The following is a 26,085-nucleotide window of genomic DNA, read 5'->3' on the forward strand; positions in this document are numbered from 1 at the left end:
GACTGTATAAGAGATTTAACCTCTCTGTGGGCCTCAGTGTTCTTGGTGAAATGGTGACACTGAGTGCTTCCCTTGTGGGGTTATGTTGAGGATTGTGTGTTAATGGATGTAAAGCACTCAGCACATTGGCACTGCTACTTCTACTGTAACTGTCACGACCACTCCACTACTAATGCTATTACTACAATTCGAAACACCCATCTAGCTGTCCCTCGTGTACTTTAGAACCAGTATTTATTGGATGTGACCCTATGCCGTGTAGTTCTATATGTAGTACCACTTAATCCTCACAACAGCTCTACAATGTAGTGTTCTGGTTATTTATTGGTTCAGAACAAACTACTCCAAACTTAGAGGCATCAAACAACCACCATTTTATTATACACATGAATATTGAGATGGGAATTCCAACCGGCAAAGCAGGGGTAGCTGTTTTTCACAATGCCTAGGGGTGACTCAAATGACTAGGAATTGAAATCAACCAGAAGCGTCTTCACCCACATGTCTGGCACCTGGGCTAGAATGACTTAAAAGCTGAGTTTGGCTGGGACTGTTGACTGGAGCAGCTACCTATACACAGCTCCACAGGTGACAAGTGCTTCTCAGTGCATGGCACCTGGGTTCTCAGAGGCAGTGTCCCAATAAGAGCCACCCAGAGAACAAGTATTCCAAGAGCACCAGACAGAAGTTGCGAGACTGTTTATGACCTAGCCTCAGGAACCACACTGCACTGATTCTGTCATGTTCGATTGGCTTAAGGAGTCATAAGCTTTCTCAGATTCCAGAGTAGCGGGCATAGATCCCATCTTTTTTTAGGAGGAACGTCAAGGAATTTTTGGTCCTTTTAAAAAATTGCCATAAGCAGGTACCATTATCACTACTTTAACAATGAAGAAATAGAAGCATAGAGAAATAAAGTAACTTGAGAAAGACAACACAGTTAGTAGCTGAGAGAGTCCAGATTTGAGCCCAAGATTTTTAGGTCAGGTATGGGTTATTTCTTACTTATCCTGAAAAATACATCCTCTCATTTCCCTCCTTCTAATCGCCTCCCATCAAACAATAGATTTAGCCAAATCGAGATGGAACTGAGACTATTTTTTAAATGTTTCTGATGTAATACTGACCAACTTCCCATTTACCTCCTCTACCCTATTCCTGCTACCCCTGTCCCCCAATTCCCACATTCTATCCCAAGGGCAGGAATGAATCATCACTTTAAAATGTGGATCAAGAAGTACTGTGGAGAGAAACCAAGACGGCAGTACAGAACGCTGCCGAACCTCCTTTCTTCTGTGGGGCACTGAATGTATAGCTATACAAGGAGCAATTCTCTCTGAGAGAAATTCAGAAACTGCCCGAGTGACCACTACACATCAAGCAAATGAGGAAATACCCACAACATCAAAATGGGTAGGAAAGGCTGAGATGCGTATTCACCATAAACCCCACCCCTGGCACAGGACCAAACAATTGGGACAGAACGCCCAACTCCCAGTTTCTCTTTGCATAGCAAAGAGTTTGGGCCACACATCTAGCATCCCAACTTCTAAGGCTCCCACTGAGGGGTGGGGTCCCCAAACACCTCGCTTGGGCCTAGTGGGACCTAGTTAGCAAACATTATTGTGCACTCACAACTGTGAACTTCATTCCAATAAAGCATCCTGTCGGTTCTTAGGGAGCAGATCCTTTTCCAAGTTGGGAGACGGAGCCCTCTTTCACATTAGCCTGGACCGGTAGCAGAGTTTGAAAAGACAAGCTTTCCCTCTTACCTCAACGTGTTGGTGTATTGTCAGAAATTTTACTTGTTCCCCAGGAAGCTGATTAACAGAAAATAGTTCCTCTATATTTGTAATAAATGAGAAGCTCATCCCAACAAAAGCATGAAAACTTCAGATTGGCTAAAGCCTTTTTTTAATAACCCTTTTCTTCTCCCCAGAGATGTCCAGGACCTCACAATGAGGTGCTTTGTTAGCTTCACGCCAAGGTTGATCTGGCACCTCTGCCACAGAGAGCATGTGCAGACTGTGACAGGCTCTCAGGGAAGCCACTTCCCACATACGCTTCTCTGGTTCCCTCATTGGTGCTCGGGGAGAGGAGGCTGGATGCTCCCGGTGAGCTGAGCGCTATGACAGATTAGACTTTTATGCAAGAAAATCAATCCTGCACAGTTGATGTACTGCTTTAAACTTAAAGACTTCTTGGGACCTGAGATTGTAAGGTAAGCAGTGCTCAGCCACAATTCTTGAACTTTGAAACTGTGAATGTAATTTGAGGACGTTCCTTAAAACTTTGTTGTTTAATGTGAAACTTTAACACACTGCCTCTCCTGCTGTCTTTAAGAATAACAGCTCACTGTCAAACACGCACATACAGCTCTGATTTTAAAAGACAAAAAAAAAAAAACCTGCTTAAAAAATTCTTCCATAATTAAATAGTCACACAGCTATGGTGTACTTTTAAACTTGTGTGGAAATGTCTAGGATAGGCTAGGTTTTCTCTCTGCTCTCAGTCAGTGTAATAAGTGTCCTTTAAAATGGGATCAAATTATCTTTGCCCTTTGAAAATGGGTCTATGTGCAGGAATAATCCTGTAAAGAGAAAACCCCAGTGGAACTGCAACCAAATGTCAGTCCAGGTCTATGGGTCTTTATCCTAAGTGTCGCCCGGTGCTTGCTTAAGCATGGGAGGGGATTAGTGAAACCCTGCTTTTACAATGATGTTGGTTGGCCCTGCTCTGCAAGACGTGGAAACTCTGCTGGGATCAGGTGTTGCTGTGTGCCGACCAGTTCCTTGTGGTTGTGGCAAATAAGTTGGGAAGCTGGAAGTTATTACAACGCAGACAAAAAGCCAGAGGCTTGTCAAACATAACATTATGTAGAACAAGTTCAGCAGTGTGTATGTAAGGCAGTTACTTGTCTAATGTTAGCAAAATCCAATTTTTCTGTAGAAATTTATAGGTGCTTTTAATGTTTTCATTCAAGTTTGGTAGAATACTGGATGCTTTGGGGTACCTCAATGATCTATTTCTAAGAGGGCATCACTGTAAAATCTCTCTCTGGTGTCGGGGAAAAAAAGATGTTGCATCTTCTCTCTATGCTCTGCAGACTGTAAGGGAGAAGACCTGTACCATATTCATGCTGCTTCTTTTCTCTTAAATCTTTGCCCAGATGTTTCTACTCTCCTCCTTTGCCTTTGGCACTTCCCTGGGGACTGTTAACCGGGGACATCTTAAACGTCACTTGAGATTTCCAAACCTCTTTTTGTGCCCTTTTCACAGACAGCACTGATGTGCATCCATACAAATCAACTAGATTCTTGCTCAGTATTGTCTTCTTATCATGGATAGGGGTTTATATTGATATATTGGCTTCCAGTGCACATTCTTGTGATACAGTTTCCCTCAAGTTTACAGGCTAAGAAAGTGAACCCAGAGGAGCTAGGGAACCCCATCTCATGTCTGAAGTGGCAACACTGGTGGGACCTGGCCTGGAAGCCATCTCCCCTCCCCCAGGATTTTTCCCTTCCAGGACTACGCTGCCCTACCTGGCCCCAGGTATTTCCATGAGCCTACCCTTTGAACCACATTACTGATTAGCTGCACAGCGTTTAGGCGAGGTACCCATTCCCTCTAAGGATTAGAATGTCTAAACTACCTCTGGTCTGGAAGGAAGAAAATTTCCCCACCAGGAACTCGATAAAGAATGTGAGGGTTCTCAGGAACAGAGAGTGGCTATCTGAGGATTTTTCTCCTTCTCTTGCTGCTCTGTTTCTTGATAGTCCCGGCACACATTTTTAAAACAGCTCAAGCAAAAAGATGAAGGCTCCTAAGGAAATGAAGCTAGGGCTGTTTACTTTGTGCAGCGAGGACACCCAGGATGCGAGGCTCAGAAGGGTAAGCAGTGGGCTTGGATTAGCATTCCAGTGTGCCATTGCCTTGAAGAGTTATTTTTAACTTGACAACATTTCTGCACATCTGCAATCCAAAAACCCTGTACGTGAGAATAAATATTTAGGCAATGTGTTAGCTTCATTAACCAGACACCACATCACAGCCACTCTTAGGAATTCCTTTCCTTGTTCTAATAAAAGTAAAAGCAGGGGGAAAAAAAAGAGTGGAGGGAGGAACAAAGTGAAATAAATTGCCTTTGTCAGTTCAGAAAAAGTTGTCTAATAAGGGACTAGAAAAAAAATTTCAAGATTCTCTCTTCTTTTTATCTAAAGATGACATCTCCTCCCTTGAAAGAGTCACTGAAGTTCTTGTATTTTTTATCTTTGACAGTCTTGAGCCTCCTCCTCCTAGCTGCACTCAGATTAATTTCTCAGTGTGGGAATGCTTGGGGGTAGTCTCCAAAAGGTAGACAAAAGTATGGAATTATAAGCATGAGGAATAAGAATTCTCTGTCACTGTTAACAACCAAACTCTGGTGAAATCACAATTAGATAACTCACATTTAAAGAATGTTTCATTTGTCTCTAGAGCTAATAGCTTCCTTTATTTTTATTTTTCATTTTTTATTGAGTGAATGGAAGGCTGAAGGAATAACTGAAACTAACTTCTACAATTTCACATCCCATGTGAAGCACATTCCTTCAATCATTCTACAAGTTTTCACCGAGATTACTGGGTATGCAAGTCTATATGAACAAATCCTGAGAGATATGATTAGATTATTTTATTTAAAAAAAAAACCTTGGGAAGGTTTTTCACATAAAAGTGAATAGTCCTGACTGGATCCTTTTACAGACAAGATGGAAAATAATTTAAAATTTTTATCTTATATAATTTAGTATATTAGGCAAAATAATAGAAAGTGTAGCCTATCACCTATGTGCCCAGTAGCAGCACTTACAGGGCTCAGGAGGAGGTGGCTGGGAACTTACAGGGGCTTTTGGTGACTCCTATACACCTTCCCTCTCAGACAACCATAAATGGAGACGAGGAGGTAAGAGCAAGGCCAAGCAGCAACCATGCCCCTTGGAGCCACACTGGTTTTTAAAATCATAGTAATAACAGTAAGGTGGGTCAAGGGAAAAATAACACTGGGATACCCACAGGGTGGGAGAACATTAAATGTATGTCACATTCTTGACATTATTCTGTAGAGATTCCAGAAGATGGAGAAGTTGAGCAATTTCCTTCAGAATTGGTCAGTGTAAAATACTTGGAATAAAGTGTTTGGACACCATCCTAGCCAAGTTTGTCAGCATTTATCTTCAAGTAGGAGGTTATTCCCCATTGGTGTCTTTAGGCAGCTTCAAAAGGAACTTACATATATTGCTAAAGTTTTTCAAACTGGCAAGATTCAAAAATGGATTATTAAAAGAAATGATTTGTGGAATAACAAAAAGACATGCTGGTGGGTCCCTAGAACCCAGCACAGATTCACTCAAAAGGAAATCACCCTGATAATCACACTTTTCTCTCTAATGTATTATTAGCCTGGTAGACAGAGAACATGCAATTTAGCCAAAAGTAATTTGGTCAACACAATAAATTAGCTGAAAACAAACATCTTCCATCATATGTTTAAGTATAAGCGATAAGATGCAGGACAGTTTTATAGAGCTGTAAGTCTCAATAAACATTATTTTACAATTTTCAGAACTTTTTGTTTTTACCATTATGTATATCGAGTTCATCTTCAAAAAATTATTCTGTCTTTATTGTGAAGTTTGAACAATTAATGACTTCCTCAAGGAACAAGATCCAACAAAAGGAGCTAATTATTTGAAACTAATAGTGACTGAACAATTGACTATTATTGTGATTTATGTATTATCTTAGACTTTTTAAGCAACACATGCTCATTACGGGAAAATTATAAATACAAGTCAGAAAAAGAAATTTTAACATAATCTCATTCAAATAGTGCCAACCAATGACTGCACATTAGTATATGATAGCCTTCCATATGTTTTTCCTATGACTACATATGATATTTTACCTACCATCTGGTATGTGAAACCTAGTATTTTTTTTAAATAATCAGTCAGTTGTTGGACTTCTGCATTCTTCTAATTAATTGCTGAGTAGATTGTTTCAATTATTCTATATCACAAGCAAGCCTTGATAGGAATAACTAGCTGGAAACGAATTAGAAATTTAAAAACTCAAACTATTAAAAAAAAGATAAAATACGGACAAAAAAATATAAGACACAAAATGGGTCACAACTCTGTCCAGAGTACACAAAAATGAACAACTTAGAAAAACACTGATTGGCATTATTTCCTCTTACCTAGATCATTATTTTGACAAAATTGTCTTCTGGACTAAATTACTTTTTGTCAAGTTGCTTTTAGCTAAATTAAATCTGGCCAAATTAGTGGGAAACAATAGTTCAAGGAAATGCGATAGACAAAAATACTACCACATGAACTTCAGTGGGGCATTGTGTAATTCTTTCATATTACTGGAGACAAAATTAAGAAATATGAGCTGAGCTAATGCAATTAGGAAGATTAATAACTGGTTGAATGAACATACTTAGAAGTACTTCTTAGCAACCAGGGGTGGAGGGAGCAGTCTGGTGTTGGCTTATAGCAAAACACTGTTCTTGGTCTTATTCTAATAAATACCTTTATCAATGTCTTAGATGAATGTAGGTTTAACAAATTTCTGAATATAAAGCAAAAATGAATAATATTGCATTGACATCATCAAAGTCCACACAGGTCTTAACATAGTTAGAATAATGATCTGAATCTACCTAGACCTAAATAACAGTGATGAATATAAGATTATTTACTTTGGTTTATAAGTGTAAATGTACAAGTACTTGTTGGAAGAACTTGTTCTTATGAAATAAGACAATAATTTCAGTTGATAGAAAATTCCATTGTGTAGACAAAGAAGGCAATGTGGCCTTTGGTGACACTGTTAAAAGCACAGGGGAGGAGTACGGGATATGCTATATGTCAAGACCTATGCCAGCTATAGTACAAGCCTGTAGTCATGGCCCCATCCACGTGACTTTCATTGCTTCTGAGTACACATTCCATCTTTGAACTACCCGTGAACCCTGCAGCCCAAATTATTGGTCAATTCAGACGAGGTCTTCAAGACTTCCTACTCCAAAAAATCTTTTTATTTCAATGCTACTGAGGCATTTGTGGGTGAATACGTAGAGGAGGGTAGTAGTTAGCTCAACAGGGCAGGAGAAATCTTTGAGTCTCTACAAGATTAAGAATAATGATTAGATTTTATAACAAAGTGTGGTTGGACAGTCAGGCCCCTGCAGGACAGGGTCATGTGAGAAAATACTCTTCAGCTCTTGTCAGTTAGTAAGCACAGGAAAGATCCCAGATGCAGTGGAACAAGCTGTGGAAACCTAGAAGGGCCGTCTGAGTTCCAGGAGATGATGTGCACCACACCAGCCAAACCTAGGCAGGAGAGGCTCGGGAAAGCATGAGTACACCTCGGAATGACTGAAAGACTCAGGAGGGAATGGAAACCATCAATGAACTGGCCTCCTCTGCCTGTCCCACTGCGAGGACTGTGTTTGTGTGTATGGTAGAGGTTTCTGCATTCTTTCTGATTTGTTTCTACAAGGGTTGCTTTCCTATGTCTGCACCCCTTTTCACCCATCTGCACCTGCTGATTATTGCCTCCGGGCTGAGTTTTTAGTCCTGGTCTGCAAAGGATTGTCAGCATGCTGTGATTTCCATTGCTTTCAATCCAGCGTCACTGGAAAGTCAGTACCTATAGTGTGGTTTAGAGCACAGCCTAAGGTTTAGAGCCAGGCCCTGCCACTTGCCAGCTTTGGGAAAGGCACTTAAATTTTATGAATCTGTGTCCTCGTGGGTAAAAATAGAGATCATAATAGCATTAACCTGTTAGGGCTGTCAGGAGAATTAAATAAAATAAGGCACGGTAAGCCAGTTTGCATGGCGACTGGAACATTCAATAAAACTTTTATTTGCTATTGTTGTTGCTTTTAATCAGCCTCTATGCCAACCCTGTGTACCCCCTGAAGCTAGAAGCAATTACGAGGACTAGCCGACTGTCACTGTAGTAACGGTGGGACCAGGCAGCTCCAACACAAAAAGATGTTCAGGAGGAAGATGAAGGACTAGCAATGAGCATACCGTCCACTCACCTCCTCACCCACAGTAAAAGGAAATGTTCTCTTTAGTCTCCATCTAGAACTTACCACCACGAGCACAGAGCTAGCCTCCCTGACGTAGGGAGCCCACTCCTATTCCTGGGGGGTTCTGTCATGACCTCACAGGCAGAAATTCTTTTTTTCCTGAGATTTTAACAGAATAGTCTGCTAAGCCCCAATGTATCTTGCAATCCAGCTTGAACAGTTATCAACTCATAGCTCTGTTTCACCTATCCTCTCCCACGACGCCTACCCCCAGATATTTCTGTGACAAGAGTCACAAGTCCAAGACATCATCACTTCAGTATAAATATTTCAATCTGGATTCAAAGACTCAGGATTTCCTTTTAGCACACCACTTTTTTTTCCCCTCTCAGGTTCTATTTTTGATGGATATTTGAAACAATTAAGTCCAAAATGTTCAAAGCAACAATTTTTCAATATCTATTAAAAAGGCTAATTGTATAATAGATCACATGAAAAACATTTTTTATCAATAAAGAGGTTTCAGGTTGTTTTCAAAGTTTTTACATCTCTGAAATAGGGGTGAATTTTACAACTCACGGGAAGTAATAGTTCAATTGACAGTGTTGTTCTTCTTCCTTCATACATAACCTAATGATCCACTTCAAAAGATGATGTCTGAGAAGTGAAGAAATGCTTGGGAAAATAAATGGACATACACTTAACGTACACACACAAATACACCTAAAACTACATGCTTAACTGCCTTTTTACACATGTCTATATGAACAAGAAAATGAAAATGAATTCAAAGTAAATTGAATATACTAGTTCTGAAAGAGAATAGTGGGTACTTCTGAACACCGTAGGAAACAACCTGGAAAGTCTGGAAAAGAGATTAAAAACCACATGAGCATTTAATCCCAGCAGGCACAGAAGCAAACTTAACATGGAATATGAAGCTTGAAATTCTCAAGATGAAGTGGTCTCTCCTTTAACAACATTTCTAAACTCAAAAGCCTCTTTCTTTATCATCATTGTTGTCCTCGCTCATCGTTGTAGCTTTCAGAAGTTTTTTTAAATGGAGGTAACAGAAATGACATGGTGTGGTGAATGTGACAAGAGGAAAGGAGGGACGTGCGGTGGCCCCAAGGGGATGGGAAAACACATAATTTAGTCACAAGCGGAACAGCTGGTGCATTTATGTGACTGCACTCTTTCTGGTCAGCTAATTTGACAGGTAAACACATCTTCTGGACATTTTTAGAGCTGCATGGTAAACAATGTTTTGACAAGTCAGGTGTGATAGGGGATCACAGGATCCAGGACTAGCTGTGTGACCTTGGGCAATCAGCAAAGGATTCTCTGAACCTCAGTGTCCTCATTTTAAAAAGCAGCAGACTAAAGATCCTACTCCTTACATTAGAATGTAACCTTCTTCTGTTCACTGTCAGAGCAGGGTCTGACACAGTAGGTGCGCAACAGATGCTGACTGACAAGTGAACGGATGGATGAATTTTAGTTCCCAAACTCTGGGACAAATGCGATGGAAGAGAATTTACTTCTAGTAATTGCAACTGGTCCAAGAATGTTCACTAAACACTGTGTAAACTGAATAAATAATGTTTCCCATATACATGATTTACCACTTTTAAAATATACATAGGCTCTTTTGTAGTTAATAAGAATTTAAAACTACACAATTAATATTATGTAGCACTTTGTGAAATTCTTCAACAATATGAGCAGACGTTGCATAGCACTTAGTTCGACAGATACCCTAAGCACTTTGAATATAGTAGCTGATCTACTCTTCACAACACCCTGTGAGGTGGGTACTTTCAAAGTCCCTAGTTTGCACACACAGACACTGAGGTAGCGAGGTGCAGTGACGGAAATGGCATCCAAATCCAAGCAACCTGGATGCAAAGTCCCTGCTCTTAACCACAATGTTCAATTAATATTGCCAAGGAGTCTTCTTTCTAGCTCAGGGTAGTGACTCCTAAGCTGAAACGATATCTCAGACCCCGTCTAGCCCATAAATGCCACGATTCTGTATAAGAGTCCTGATCTGTAGATCGGCAACATTTAAACAGCAGCATGAAGAGCATTCGAGAAACATCAGCCACGTCTCCTGAGATCCATGGAGGTGAAGTGAAAGTTCTTCCTCCATTTAGGGATTAAGAAGCTGTGGCATGCCATTCCCAGAAATTCTGCCAAAAGTTTTGGGGGTCAAAGGAATGCGTAGACCTTACTACAAGGCCTAGTCTCATTTCAGCAGCAGCTTCTCTTCCTTCAGGGGCAAGCCGGGTTATTTTTATGCCTCGGTTTATTCCAGGTCCCTACGGTCAGGGGCAGAGTATACTGACACCTTTAGCCCAACAGCTTGCACTAAACCAGCCAAGTGACATTGACTTATGACCTTCCCCCTTGGGACCCTCATTAACCATAAGTTATGACACACAGGAGGACCCTGGAATGAGTCAAAGCTTGGAATTCATTCTATTTTTAGCGTAATGGTTCCCTCTTCTCTCATTTCAGATCAGTCCTTTCTCAACGGCTGCCTCTGAAAGCCGGCCAGCCTCCAGTTGCTTAAATATCGTTACTTAGCCTCATTATTAGAAGAAAAATGGGAAAGCCAAAATAAAGAAGCGCTTTCTTCTATAAGAGAAAAACTATCCTAGGTAGTAATTACGCCATTGTCTGAAATGATCCTATTAGGCATTGTCTTTCCATCAAAATTAGACAGTACAAAGGAACTAGCAAGAGAAAGGAGCTGGTGGGGAAAGTAGTTTCCATTAACTGCTGGTCAAAAGAGATGATGTGTATGTTCTTAGTACTGGCTTACAGGTAAGAAGTAAGCATTAATTCTTGACCATAACAAGAGTAAGTGTCTGTGGATTGTTTTCCTTGATAGTCCCCTGTGTGTTTTATAGTATTAGATTAGGAGTTCTTAACCTTTTTCTTTCTTTTTTTCTCTTCTTTTTCTTGTGGGGGTGGGGGGAGTCATATACTCCTTGAGAACCTGAAAAATGCCTTGAGGCATCCTCCTTGGAGATTTTCATAAATTGCATAAAATGTCAAGGGGGTCAGGTGTTCTCCTATTCCAACTTCCACCCTACTATTCCAAGGAATAGTAGGTAAACCATGATCAGGAATTACCTTGAATGAGAAGTAGGGATTTGCCTTTGAGGAAACTGAGTTGCGTCCTTGGATGTTTCACTGATTGGCGTCTAACCTTGAAATGGTGGCCCAGTAACCAGACTCCACTGCCTCCTTTATTCTCATTATCGTGACATTTTCAACATAGTTTATAAACAGTTTCTCCCACACTGTCTCACTGTACCCTCTTGGTCAAGAGGAGTAAGGGTTTTAAGCGCGGTAACTGAAGTACAAAGCAGGCCACTGACTTCCCGGAGGAGAGAAAGAGCATTGTTAAGTCCATCACATGCAGCGAGCTGTGAATGCCTTAAAGAGACTTTGCACAAGATTCAAAGTCAATGCAGCTTCCTACTTTTTCAGAGAAAAAAACCTCAAACAAAATGTACTGTTTATATGGCACCCCTGCTCTTGATTTGTTCTTTCTCACTATGACACCAAAACTCAATAACTGGAAAAATAAATTCAATGTGTCTGCTACCAAATCCTTATTTAATGTGTGAAGATGGGCCACAAAGCAGGAATACGTAGGATGAAGAAAGCCTGCATGGGTGCTTTCATGGGGTGAAAAAGGCACTAAGTAGAATGGAAATGTGATCTTGAAAAATTAGTGCCTCTTCAGCACCCCCACATTTTCCCCCTCAGAGCCTCAGAGTTGACTGGAAAGGCCCTGTGATTGCCTGGGCCAAAGAAATGTCTGTGTTTCATCTCTGGAGGCACAAGGACAGAACAGACACTAGTACCCAATGGTGCCTGCACAACCCAATTCCCACTGCTCCCTTCCTGCCGAGGCTGTACTTAGACACTTCCTTGCGTGTTATAGGTTGCCAGGCTCTCCTCAGGAAGGCGAGGTCAGACTTTACCATTGCTCAGACTGGAGGGGGAACAGGTGCGGTAGCATCAGGTATTGGCAAGTATCTCAAAGTTCATCTCCTCATTCAAAAGAGTTTGTAACCACGGGCCTCTCATTTCACCATTAGAGAAGCTTTAAACTCGATTAGGTCTGAGAGAGCCCATCTGCCTTCCTCCCTCCTGCTCTCCTTCCTCCCTCTTCCTTTCTCTCTCTCTGGAACTTACAGGCAGGGAAATATATTTGTAGGTAGTTAAGGATCTGTTGGACTTCCTGTCTATACTGTTACAGGATAGATCTTCTTGAAGACCAGGACACAGAATTTCATCACTCTGTGATAGCCAAGTTTCATTTTACGGATTCAAGAAACGGGTGTTCAACAGGTTGAGATGGCCCAAGGCCACAGAGTTAGTCTGGGGCTAGAAGTGATGCATTTTGCAGAAACTCAAAGGCAGGCAGAGGAGTAGGAAAACTTTACAGTGGAAAAAGGGAAGGTGGGACAAGGTGTGACCTGATGGGAGGCGGCTGGCATGCGGAAGCAGGAGGAGGGCTAGCTAGAAGAGGGGCATCCTATGTGACTGGTTAGCAGAGCGTTTTTGGCTAATTAACTTCTGAGTTGGAAGCAGGGATTAAAAATAGGGACGCTGACAGTTACTGGCCAAGTCTCGACTCTTCTGGGCTGGCTGCTCAGAGTTGGCCTCAGAGCTCGGTTTTACATGTGGTTTAGCCATTGTCGGCTTGTATATTCAATCTCTCAGGAGGGACTGCTAAGGAATGCAGAGGACTGTCTCCCAGAGGAGACATATCAATGATATCATTTGATATTTTTCCATCTTCCTTCTCCTTTACCCTCTGTGTTCCATCTATTACAAGTTCTCTCTTTGAGAAATCTCTCTGATGTTCACTCTTTCCCTCCCACCAAGTTCTTTTCCAGACACATCATCTCCTCTCACAGGAACTGCTGAAACTCTGACCTAGCTAGATGCCTTCCTCCCCTCTCCTGCGCCTTCAGTCCATCCAGCAAATTGGCCACTCTTTGGCTAATTATCACCAAACCATATGCCTTTGTGACACCCAGGCCCAAAGCAAATGAAACAACACCTAATATGGCTCCATTCTGATCAGTTAAGACCAAATTTGTAAAGACTTCAGCCTGACTTTCAAATCCCTTCATGATCTGGCCCACGTTGCCAACCTGGCTTTATTTCCCTTACTGCCACCTTCCTAGCTCTCCAACACTATGGGCAGTAACCCAAGCAAAGGCCCTGGAATAGGTGCCTGATTGGTTATGTATTTGGTCCTCAGTTAAATCATGTGGTTTCTTTATGTTGTACGGCCACAAACTGTGCCCTTGCAACAGGTAGTCACCACACAGAAATATGTCATAAGGTCAACCCCAATTCATCTTTCAGGGTTTTTTTAGTATTTTTATAATTCAGATCAGAAAGCATTTTTTTCATATTCATCACTTCAAATGATTCTCCTGATAAACCTGGGAGGAAGTTTGACACAATATTTTATAGGTGAAAAAATACATGGTTTCATAAATCACATGATTCACCTCAAAGTCACACAGATAATAGGTGGGAAGAATAAATAAGTAAACAATATTTTCACAGTCTCTTTACTTAGAACCATGTTCTGGGTATCTATCCACCTGACCACTTACTGTATATATTTTTTCTGACTGCTATAGAATACTTAGGCAATATATAGAAGGGTAAAAATGGAAGGAAAAAAATCATCTATAATCATATTCCCCTATAGATAACCAATGTTAACATTTTCTTTTCAGTTCTTTTTCTACTATTTTGAAATAATTGATCCCAAACTATATATAATTTGTATTACTCTTTGTTAATTAAATGTATGAGAAAGGTATTTCCTATTTTAATAATAAAAAGAGTCATACAAATATCTGATGCATAATATTTCACCTTTTCCTACATCATCTTCCTACACTGTTGGTGGGAATGTAGTTTGGTGTAGCCATCATCGAAAACACCATGGAGATTCCTTAAGAAACTAAAAATAGATTTACCGTATAATTCAGTAATCCCATTCATGGGCATATATCTAGAGGAAACTCTAATTTTGAAAGATATATGTACCCCAATGGTCATAGCAACGCTATTTAGAATAGCCAAGACATGGAAACAACCTAAATGTTCATCAACAGATGACTAGGTAAATAAAATGTGGCATATATGTGTGCATGTATATATATATAAAATATATATATACATACATTTATATATATATATATTATATATATAATATATATAGTGAAACAGTACTCAGCCATAAAAAGAATAAAAATAACACCATTTGCAGCAACATGGATGGAACTGGAGATTGTAATACTAAGTGAAGTAAGCCAGAAGGAGGAAGAAAAATACCAAATGATATCACTTATACGTGGAATCTAAAAAAATGATGCGAATGAACTTATTCACAAAACAGAAACAGACTCACAGACATAGAAAACAAACTTATGGTTACCAGGGGGGAAAGGGTGGAGAGATAAACTGGGAGTTCAGGATTTGCAGATACAAACTACTATATGTAAAATAGGTAAACATCAAGGTCCTACTGTACAGCACAGGGAGCTATACTCAATACCTTGTAGTGGCCTGTAATAGGGAGGAGTATGAAAAGGAATATATATGTGTATGTATGTGTGTGTGTGTGTGTGTGTGTGTGTATCTGAATCACTGAACTGTACACCAGAAATTAACACAACATTGTATGTAAACAGACTATACTTCAATTTAAAAAAATTTCATCTTTTGCACATATAAAATGTAATAAACTATACCCAAGCAATTAAACATTTAGTTTGCTTATAGCATTTCTATTTTTTAAATATTGCTATCAATTATTTTGTCCATGAAGTATCTTGATCATTCACTGAGAATAGTTCTAAGATTTCCATCACTGAAAGCAATACTGTTTGATATTAGAAAATTATTTTCTAGAAAGGTCATTTCAGTTCAAACTACTATCAGTGGTTAATGGGAATAAACACCTCAACTCACGATCATCAACACTGAGTTTGATATGTTCTCAAAACCTTACTAAGTTTATGGGGAAAACAGTGTCTCATTTTAACTGGTATTATTATTGCTTATTGTTATTGGGACCAATTTTTTTTTCAGATTTTCATTAGCTTTTTGTATTTCCTCTGTGGGAAATTTTTGTCTCCTTGCCCATTTGGGTAACGGGGTTGTGGCTGTTTTCAAATTGATGGATAGGAGCTTTACTTTTCACCCTTGTGATCTCTCCTCAGGCAACTACAGAGGAGGCCTATAGCGCACAGTGTAACCCCAGCTTCCACAGATTTCGATTTGTGGATTCCTCAGAAAGTAGCTAAAAGCCTAGGGGTCACATCCGGCAAACAAGGGGAGGTTTTCCTCAATAGAACTAGATTGGAAAGTTCTCAAGAACAGACATCCCATACTCTTCTTTTACATCCTCAGTGGAGACTAACCCGATCCTGGATCACACTGAAGTACAAAACAAACACTTAACTTCTCAGCTTAGGATCAAGTGGGGAACCAGATGGTAAAGCAAAGTTCCTGATTTGCCGAGGGCCACAGAGCACATCAGGGGTGTCCCGTGCCCTCGACCAGCCACCTGCTGCATGGATTTCCAAGCTCCTACGGTCACATGTGTTTAGGGAAAGAGTATTAATGATTCCAAACAGTATAAATAACAACCACACACCAGCAAAGAGCTAGACCTGGTCAGGACCAGCCCGTGGAGGCAGAAAGCCAGGCAAACTCAGGGCCTCTCCCACTGGCATGGAATTATTACAACTAGAGAGATTTTTTAAATTGGAGAAATTTTAATAATTAGAGTAGTTTTAACTGTTAGAAACGTCTTTTTAAACCATGAGAAATTAAGAAAAGTAGCACAGATAATAGCACTATTTCAAAACACGAAATCTTGCTTAATGTTATTGACGTAAAAAACATATGAATTTAGTGAAGACAAACTGCTCCATTACAAACCAGGTGGAGCCCTGCTGGGACGGGCTCCCTCCGGCACACAGCGTCGCTGGCCCCGCCACGCCTACATACCTAGGCTCTATTCCTCTTCTCAAAGGTAGTCTGAGGACCTCTCAACTTTTCAAAAGCTCTGTTCAAACAGAGCACTGGCGTCCCCAGAATTTAATAAAGATTGTTATCCAAGAACAGAATGTGACACTATATCAAGTATGATTTAAGCCTCTGAGTTATCAAGATTTAAATATTTTATTTGGGTTACATAGTTTCCCAGCTTTGAGTACATGCAAAGTTTGAATTTATGAGCAATGGTATAGTTGAAGGGGTAAGGGGAAGGCTAAGTCTGGATTAGCTAGCCCAGAATGTCATTTTGCTAGAGAAGAAATAGCTGCCACTGATGTCGGAAAGATAAATTTTTAAACTTGATTTTTTCCCCAAATTGTGGGCCTATTAATCTCATTTAGCTTGTCCAAGTGAAAGAAGACTTTTGATCTGCCCTATAATTACATCTCAACAAGGATATTTTTGCTTTTGCATCCCTGGTATCTTCAGCTGGTGAAGAATCACTGGAGTGAAGAATAAAAAGTATGATGAGAAAAAGATACTCCAGGCTAAGAGTCAGAAACTGTCCATAAATTAACAAGTGACAATGTTTTAATAATTTAGATTTCTTACCTGCCAGAAGAGGGAAAAACTAACTACATCTCCCATAGTTTATGAACTGTAGACACAAAAGCATTTTGCAAAATTAAAAGTACGACCTAAACATAAGCAGCTTGTTTGTATGTTTATAAAAGAATGACTGACGATAGCCAAAAGGTGGAAACAACTTAAATGTCCATCAGCTGATGAATGGATAGCCAAAATGTGATTTACACATACAATTGAATATCATTCAGCCTTAAAAAGGAATGAAATTCTGATACATGATACAACATGGATGAAACTTGAAGACACTGTGCCAAGCAGAGTGAGCTAATCACAAAATAACAAACGTTATATGATTTCAATTATATAAGGTAACTAGAATAGTCAAATCTATAGAGACAGAAACAGAACAGTGGTTACCAGGGGCAAGGGGAAGACAGAAATGGGGAGTTATTGTTTAGTAGGTACAGAGTTTCAGTTTGGGATGATGAAAAGGTTCTAGATGGTGGTGATGGTTGCACAACAACAGGAATGTACTTAAAGGCACCAAACTGTACACTTAAAAATAATAAATTTTATGTTTTATATATTTTACCACAATAACAAATATATACTACTTACATAACATAAAATAAAAATATAATTTATAGAAAAAATATAATAATTAGAAATTATGATAGATTCACTGGTGTAAGCAGTATTGGTAATGAACATATCAATAATTTAGGTAGGTTTCACATTGATTGGATTTATGTAAAAGGGTGGGCTCATCTACTTAGATCAAAATATTACAGTATGTTTGTGTACATAAAGTGAGGAGGCAAGGTGGCCTTTAGACAATTATATCTAAAAATTCCAAAGGAAATTAAGGACTCTAATGGAAGTTTCTATAACCATGTTATAAGAAATTTTAATTTTCCCCAGAACTTACTCCCAAGCAGTTCAAGAAAAAGCTTTGAACATCTGCAAATTTTCTGCAGGTTGAACTTTAAATCTGCAATTCCAAAGCCTCTGCTGTATGTTTTGATACCTTCCTGGGCTTCCAATATTCTAACACTTATTACTTACCTGTTTCTCTTTCCTGATAATACTGTGAGGTCTGCGGGACAGGAATCATGTGACTTCTTCAGCACTTGAATATTCAGTACCTAGCACATGGCCTAGCACTTAGGTGCTCAGTAAGTATTTATTGATGAATGAACAGATGCATGGAGGTGATGGAATCATATGTTAAGCATATTTTAGATCTAAATTGGCTTTGTGATACTATCACTCCAGTGAGTAAACATGTCCTAATACACTACACCCAAGACCCTTACTAGAAGGCTGCAGGGTTCAGGCTCTCTACGAAAAGTTCTTGGGATGGTTTGTCTGGGCACAACTACCCCTCTTAGGTAAGCCCCAGGGTCTCTGGTCTGAATGAACCAGGACTTAAAGGGCACAATCTTCTCATTGAAACCCCCTTGGGAATACGGGTTTCCATAAGAATCTAAATTATTCTGAGGACTTCCTGGATTAAGCATCCACAGTGAGACTCTCAGGGCCATTCAGGAAATCCATGGGAGATCCTAACTTCCATCCCTACTTTAAATTCTCTGGCCTGGTAAGTTGCTGTAGCCCATGACCCCTCTACAGCTGCCACTCAGCTCTAGACGACTCATGTGGAACAGGGGCACAGACCCAGTTAACCAGACCTGGTTGTTTGGGAGGAGCCCATAATCTGATATTTAATGGAAAATTTCCAGCTTTAAACATTTTAAAAATATTTTTGAGTCAAAACAAACAAACTAAAAAACAAATCTGTAAGCCAGTCATTTACCTGAATATAGTGAAAAGCTTGCAAGACCTTTAGATATGTTTTATATTAATCTTCCCTTTTTTCCTTCCATTCTTCTTTACTTCTATTCTTTTTTCTTCCATCCCCCTCTCCCTCTCTTCCTCTCTTTCTCTTCCTTTCCTTTCCTTTTCCTCTTTTCCTTCTTCCTTCCTTCTATAATATTTATTGAGCAGCTACTACTTCAAAGGACTATCTTTAGCACTGAATATAGAGCAAGGAAAAGCAGACTATATAAAATCAGAGTTTAGATTCTGGTGGGGCAGGAGGGGAGACAGGCAGTAAGTAATTAGAATACATAGTGAAAATTGCTATGGAGTAAAATAAAGCAGGGAAGTCAGGGTAGGTGTTGCAAATTTAAATAGAGCAGTGGGGAGAACAGCAAACGCAAAGGCAGGACAGGAGTGTGACTGGCATGGACCAAGAGTAGATGGCACCATTAACCTGCTTAAATTCTTCTGCACTAAGAACCTCTGCTTCTGGTAAGTGGCTCATTTTCAAGCATTATCACCACAAGTCTCTGAGGGGGCCCATAAGCAGCATTCCCCTCTGGACTTGAAACCTGAGCTACGCATGGCTTTAGCCCTGGGAACCAATTTCTGATCCTCCCTCTGGCTGTTGTTATACTGTGCACATATGGAAATGTACCAACAATTTATGTTGTTAATGCACTCATTTATTCATTGTGAAATGTCTAGTATGTGCCAATTGCAATACAGAATGCTGGCGAATCAAAGATGAAAAGTTACAGCTTATACTGTTCACAGAGCTTGCATCTAATACTAAGAAGCAAAGGTAAACATAAATAGATGAAAAAAAGTGCCTCAGGTGCTCGACAAAAACAAATATATATATATATTTTACATATACATACACACACACACACACACACACACACACACACAAGAGGATTAATCCTACCTGGGGAGATCAGGGTTAGAAAGGGCTGGGAGGGGAGAGAATAAAAATGTCTTAATTTGAGAGCATAGCAGTGATTTATAAAGTCTCCACTTATTACAGACTCGTATGTCATTAAACATTGACTGTAATTTATTAGCCCTCTGGGTTGATGTATTAGAGACAGTCATAGTGAAAATACCATCAATTCTTGCCAATAAACGTATTTCTCCTCTGAAGGAACTATCCACTGCTGCAGGTCTGATCTCAGCTGCATCACACTTACGGAGAATTTTAGTTCATGCAATTCAAAAGAAAAGTGTATTAGTGCTGTTTATGCCCACTTACTGTAGCGTAACATTTAAATTTGAGTTAACCTCTCAGTAATAATTATATTCTGAATTTGCAAAGACATTAGGGATTAGGTCTGCTTGTCCCATTAAAGTTAATTATAAGAAAGAAGGGTTCCTATTATTAACTTGTATTTCTAAAGCATTCAGAATTGTGAAATGCCATGCTGTTATTTTGTGTACCTGCTTTTCAGCATTTGTCTAGGGGCCTAAAGACAGGCAAGCGGTCCCTTTCACAAACAGAAATGAGAACCGCCAGGAGGTATGGCTTGTCAAAGGCCACAGGACCTGGCACTGGAGAGGCAAGACAAGAAGCCGCAATATCTGATTTTTGAGTATTATTCTTTTGATTAAAGCCTCCTTCAGTTCAGTCAGCTACAGAATATTTAAAGGCCTACAAAAATCAGGCAGAAGTATTTCCAGAACTTTCCATGTCTGACTAATCAAGGTAAAAATCATGAATTAACCTACAGCTTTAGCACCATGGGCAGAATACTTCACAGAAATTTACCTGTTTTAAGTTTCAGCAAGTTATATTTCAACCCTTATCTTACTCTACTGGATTTTTTTTTTTTGAGCTGTAGTTCACATACCATAAACTTCCCCCTTTTAAGGTGTACAGTTCAGTGGCTGCAGTATACACCCAGCATTTTAAAGTCATCACCACTAATTCCAGAGCATTTTTCCCACTCCAGAAAGAAACCCCATGCCCATTAACAGACACTCTCCATTCCCTGTTTCCCCAACCTCTGACAACCATTAATTTAGTTTTTTTAAATTGAAGTACAGTCTATTTTACTAATCTACTTTCTGTGTCCATGGATTTACCTAGTTTGGACGTTTCATATAAATGCAATCATATGATATGTAACTTTGTGTCTGGCTTCTTTCACATAGCATAATGTTTTCAAGTTTCTTCTGTGTAGTAGTACATATCAACACTTCATTCTGTTATTATAGTTGAATAATAATTCCATTGTATGGATACAAATCACATTTCTTTAGTAATTCATCAACGATGAGCATTTGTATTGCTTCCACTTTCTGACCATTATGAATATTCATGTATACATTTTTGCATGGACATATGTTTTCATTTCTCTTGTTTATATACTCAGGAATGGAATTACTGGATCATTTGATAACTCTGCCAAACTGTTTTTCCTGAAGTGCCTGTACCATTTTACTATCCTGCCGTCTATTTTTGAGGGTTCCAATTTCTCCATATTCTGGTCAACATTTGTGTTGTCTGTCTTTTTTATGACAGCTATTTTAGTGGATAGGAAGTGATATATTATGGTGGTTTTGATTTGCATTTCCCAAATGGCTAGTGAGGTTGAACATGTTTTAACATGCATGTTGGTCAGTCATATATCTTCTTTGGAGAAATGTTTATTCAAGTCCTTTGCCCATTTTAAAATTGGGTTATTTACCCTTTTACTGCTGAGTTTTAAAGTTCTTTGTATATTGTAAATGTTAATCTCTTATCAGACACATGATTGTGCAAATATTTTCCTCAGTTTCGTGGTTTATCTTTTCCCTTCCTTGATAGTGTCCTTTGAGCACAAAAGTTTTTAATTTTGATGAAGTCCAGTTTATCGGGTTTTTGTTTTGCTTCTTGTGCTTTTTGGTGTCACATAAAAATCCATTGCTGAATCCAAGAACCTAAGATTCCTTCCTATGTTTTTCGCCAAGAGTTTTACAGTTTTACATTTCAGTATTTGATCTATTTTGAGTTAATTTTTGTCTGTGGCGTAAAGCAGGTGTCTAACTTCAATCCTTTGCATGTGTGTATCTAGTTGTCCCAGCACCATTTATTGAAAAGACTGTTCTTTTCCCATTGAATAGTCTTGGCATCTCTATCAAAAATCAGTTGACTATCAATGTATGGGTCATTTCTGGACTCAGTTTCCATTCTATTGATCTAGATGTCTATCCTTATTCCAATAACACACTGTTTTTAATCACTATAGGTTTGGAATAAGTTTTGAAATCAGAAAGTTTGAGTCTTGTAACATTCTTCTTCCTCAAGATTGTTTCAGCTATTCTGGATCACTTTTATTTCCCTACAAATTTTAGGATCAGGCTGACAATTTCTACAGAATAAGGCTGCTTGGATTTTGATAGATATTACACCGAATGTATATGAATTTCAAGAGTATTGCCATCTTAATGATATTAAGTTTCCCAGTCCATTCCAGAACACCAGATGTCTATTGACTTAGGTCTCCTTTAGCTTCTTTCAGAGCTGTTTTACAGTTTTCAGCGTACTTGCACAAGTTTTGTTGAATTTATTCCTTAGTATTTAATTCTTTTTGATGTTGTAAATTAAAGATACAACTGGTGGTGTCATTAAAAAACAGCTACCATTGCTTATTAGATACCAAATACTGGATTTGGCACTGAAGCAGTGGGGGAATAATTCCTATAAAGCAGGAAAAAAAGAACTATGAAACTTCTCTGGCAGAGTATTTGGAAGAAATTAAAAATACTGTGCTAAGAATAAAACTTCAGACAACCTGTATTTCATAATGACTATTCTTGTTTTTATTAACTAGAGGGTTTTTTGGGGTTTTTTTTGTTTGTTTGTTTTGGTTTTTTTTACTGCTTCTGATTAAGGACAATCGTGGCAGTTGAATGCATTAGCTTCACTTTCTATTTGGATGAGACATAGATTCCATTTGCTACTTTTTCACCCTGACTACCGAAGCCAATCCTTTTTTTTTTTTTTTTTTTTCATTTCAAAGCTAAATTATCAGGCTACCATCTGTATTCTAAAGTGTTCTGAGGTCTTTTGAAGAAGAGTGATGGGTGGATGGGTGGCATGATGGACGGATGGGTGGTGGGTGGGATGATGGCCAGGTACAGACACTCATTAAACCAGTATTTATTTTGAACCTATTATGTGTCAGGATCTGGCTTAAGGCTGGGGATGCCCAAATGAACAAATGCTGACAATATCCTTTCATGGTATTTATATCCTGGTGCAGCCAGAGAATAGCGAACAGGTCTATTATTAACGCAATAATGACAGACTGTCTTAAGTGTTTCTAAGGGAATACACAAGATGACATGATGGAAAGTGAATGGCTGAGGTGGGAGGGGAGGGTCATAAGACTGTCAGAAAAGGCCCCTAAAGGAGGTCACAGTAGAGCTTAGACCTGAAAGATGAGAAGCAGGAAGTCATGGAAAGTCAAGAGAAGTGCATTTCAGACTGAGAAAACAACAACTAGACAGGTCTTTGTACATATAATAAATGTGTAAGGGAGCCTTGCGCCAAAACCCAAAAACAAACAAAATACAATAACAACAATTTTGCTAATTACCTAAAATCTAGATTACCTGGGTTTAGGTAATTTGGTCAAACTAAATCTGAGTCTCATTCCAATAGCAAAATAAAAACTATTGCTATGAGAACACAAACTGCTAGCTAACCAGGTACGATGTAGGGCAAGTGGCTTCTTCTCTAGGTCTTAGTTTTCTTACCTATACATTGCAGAGACCTCACCAGCTGCTTTCTGAACTTTTTACAGCTCTAAGGCCATCCTTAATACAGAGGGGAAAACTGAGGCCCAGGCAAGGAGTAAAGTGAAGGAACTAACTTTCATTTAGGCATTAGGGACCACTGTATGTGAAACCCTTTTGTTAAAAAGTCCCATTAAATTCTCCCAATGTTCTGGATTAAACAGTATCCTTTCTATATTAGAAATGGGAAATGAAAGTGCACAGAAGTTAAGTAACTTCTCGGGTCTGACAAACTGATAAGTGGCATAGCTGAGATTTGCTCCCAGAGCTGCTGACACTAGAACTCACTGAAGCAGGTAACAGCATGGATTCTGGAGTCTAAAAGTCATGGATTCAAATCCTGCCTCCACTCATCAGCTAATGAGCCTGGGCAAATCATTTAACCGCTCTGAGACTCAGTTTTTGCTTTTGGAAATAAAGTTAATAGCATCTACCCAAATGGGGTGTTGAAAGATTAAAATTAAACTTGGCTTATAAAGTCTTCGGTTGGCTCCTTGCACAGAGTAAGCCTTTAATAAACGGCAGATGTTTTAATTTTATTTCCCTAAGGTTGCACAGCAGATGGAACCAGGTCTTAAGTCTTCTACATCCCAGAACAGTCCTCTTATCATTGCCCCATATGAGATACACTGTATTTAAAGAATGAATATATTCACTGAGTACCTGATGAAATATACAATAAAATGAAAATAATTAAGAACAAAAATAATGAAAAAGAAAAGCAGCTTATTTTCCACATATGTCAGAAAAAGCTTCTGGATACTGTTCTGCCAAATGCTAAAGCTAAATTCTATGGGACTGAAACCTTTGCTAGATCTTTCCCATTTATAGCACCTTGAATAAAAGGTCACATCATGAGACAGGGATTCAATCATCTAGACATGTCAGGCTTGTTGCTCAAAGTCCTTCAAGATAGTTTTCAGCTAATAGGATTATCATTGCTAGTATTTTTTTTAAAAAAGAGTTTGGTTAAGTATTTAAATAATTTGAATACATGGAAAGCCAAACTACAGTACATGATTCAGGTCAAATAACTTCTTGGGGAAGGAAGAGCAGGGGCAGGAGAGGGGCTGCTGAGTGACCTCTGTTGGCCTGAAGCACTAGATTCTCACCCTGGACCATGTGCATAATTGGCACAAGAACACTATGGGGGGCTGTTTGTTAACAATAAATATTGAACATATTCTTTCTCCAAACAAAGTAAATCATGGGAATTACTAGGATGATGTAGATAAATATTTTTGAGATAAATTTTTTTGAGTCTCATGAGATGTGGATGAAAAGAAAAACATATTTTGAATTTCTGTGTGACCCCACCTTCTTCCAAGGAGAGCAAATCCCTTTGCATTCTTCTAAGGGCAGATATAAGCCAGACCCTTTTACAACTATGTACATCAGAGTTACGGAGGAACTGCGCCAACATCAATAAAACGCAGATATATTTTAAATTAACTTTGGAACTAGTGAAAGCATCTAACTTCAAGGGATATTTTAATCGAAAAGTTTTTCATTTTATATTTTAGGTGTGTTTCATACTTCTCTGTATAATTATTAAATGCAAAATGAGAAGCTGCCTGTGTATGAAGAACTTTCTTTCATATCATTAAAATTTACCATTGAACTTGTTATTTGCTCAAGAACTTATTACCTTTTCAAAGTTTTATTTAAAAGTCAACAAATAAAATGTTGTATTAGATGACACTTTTTACTTTTGAAAAGCACTTGTGTGTAGCATTTCATTGTTTCCAGTTCTTGTAAGAATGTAATATATCTCAACACCCTACCCTACCCAACCCCTGCCCTTGCCTTCTGGCTACAATTTTGAATAAGTTACAGTTGATCTAAATTTAATTTTTTTAAGTTGAACTTGAGCATGATTTCAATGGTGCAAAATGATGGCCTAGATGTCTGTATCTCACTCTTACTGTAAAAGCAAAATCTTTTACATGGCAACACAAACTAGGCACTCAAATTTTGATCTCCAGAGATGCTGTGCCTGACTTTTCCCCTTTCCCAGGTCCTCCAGAGCCAATGCAGGTGCCGAGAAACTCATAGCCAAGATGTGTGGGAGTTTGAAGGGATTCTTGGGCAGAATTCTCTGGAGTCCTTGGATTCCTTTATATTAAATCCATGAATGCTTAACGTACCCTTCTCATATATGCTGGCTATTGGGGAAGAATATTTTCCCTAAAAGGAGACTACTGATAGAAAGGCACAAGAAGAACAACAACATGGTGTTTATTTCACCATACTGCATTTTGAGATTTTATATGAGTAGCATGGAGATTATTCTTCTCTGTCAAGGAGGAAAATTAGTTGGGTCAAGACTAGTTACATTCCAGTGTGGCTCTTCAATGAGAAAGAAAAGGACTGTGCACCAGGAACACACTCAATTTCCATTTGAAAAGTCATCACATGAGGTTTTATTCTTACAATTGGACTTAATTGGATAAGCCAATTTTACATTTGCTTTGATAAGTTTTTATCCATTTAAAAAATTATTACCATCTCTCTGACAATAGCTGTTGTCAGTTATTGCTCAGATGCGTGCTCTGTGTAATATCCTCCAGGGGGAAAAGTCACAGAATCCTCAGTTCACTGCAATAGTTGGTGCCAGGGAAAGAAAAGAGGAGAACCCTCTGTGATGTCGCTGCTGACACGTGCAAATAAGATCTGTCCTAGCTGATACCCTGGCTCAGGAAGTCTACCCTCCCTCCCCCAGGCACTCCTGTGGGCAAACTTCC

General features: G+C 39.0%; 1 protein-coding gene across 1 annotated transcript in view; it reads left to right on the forward strand.

Moving 5' to 3' along the window:
* Positions 1 to 2,027: 2,027 nt before the first annotated feature.
* STARD13 (StAR related lipid transfer domain containing 13) overlaps positions 2,028 to 26,085 on the forward strand; it is a 455,772-nt gene continuing 431,714 nt past the window's right edge. Inside the window, exon 1 of the mRNA XM_064493212.1 lies at positions 2,028 to 2,221. The gene's annotated coding sequence lies outside the window, so the exon portion shown is untranslated. The remainder of the gene's footprint in view (positions 2,222 to 26,085) is intronic.

This window comes from Camelus dromedarius, chromosome 13 (assembly GCF_036321535.1).
Source record: "Camelus dromedarius isolate mCamDro1 chromosome 13, mCamDro1.pat, whole genome shotgun sequence".
In the NCBI taxonomy this organism is placed as follows: Eukaryota; Metazoa; Chordata; class Mammalia; order Artiodactyla; family Camelidae; genus Camelus; species Camelus dromedarius.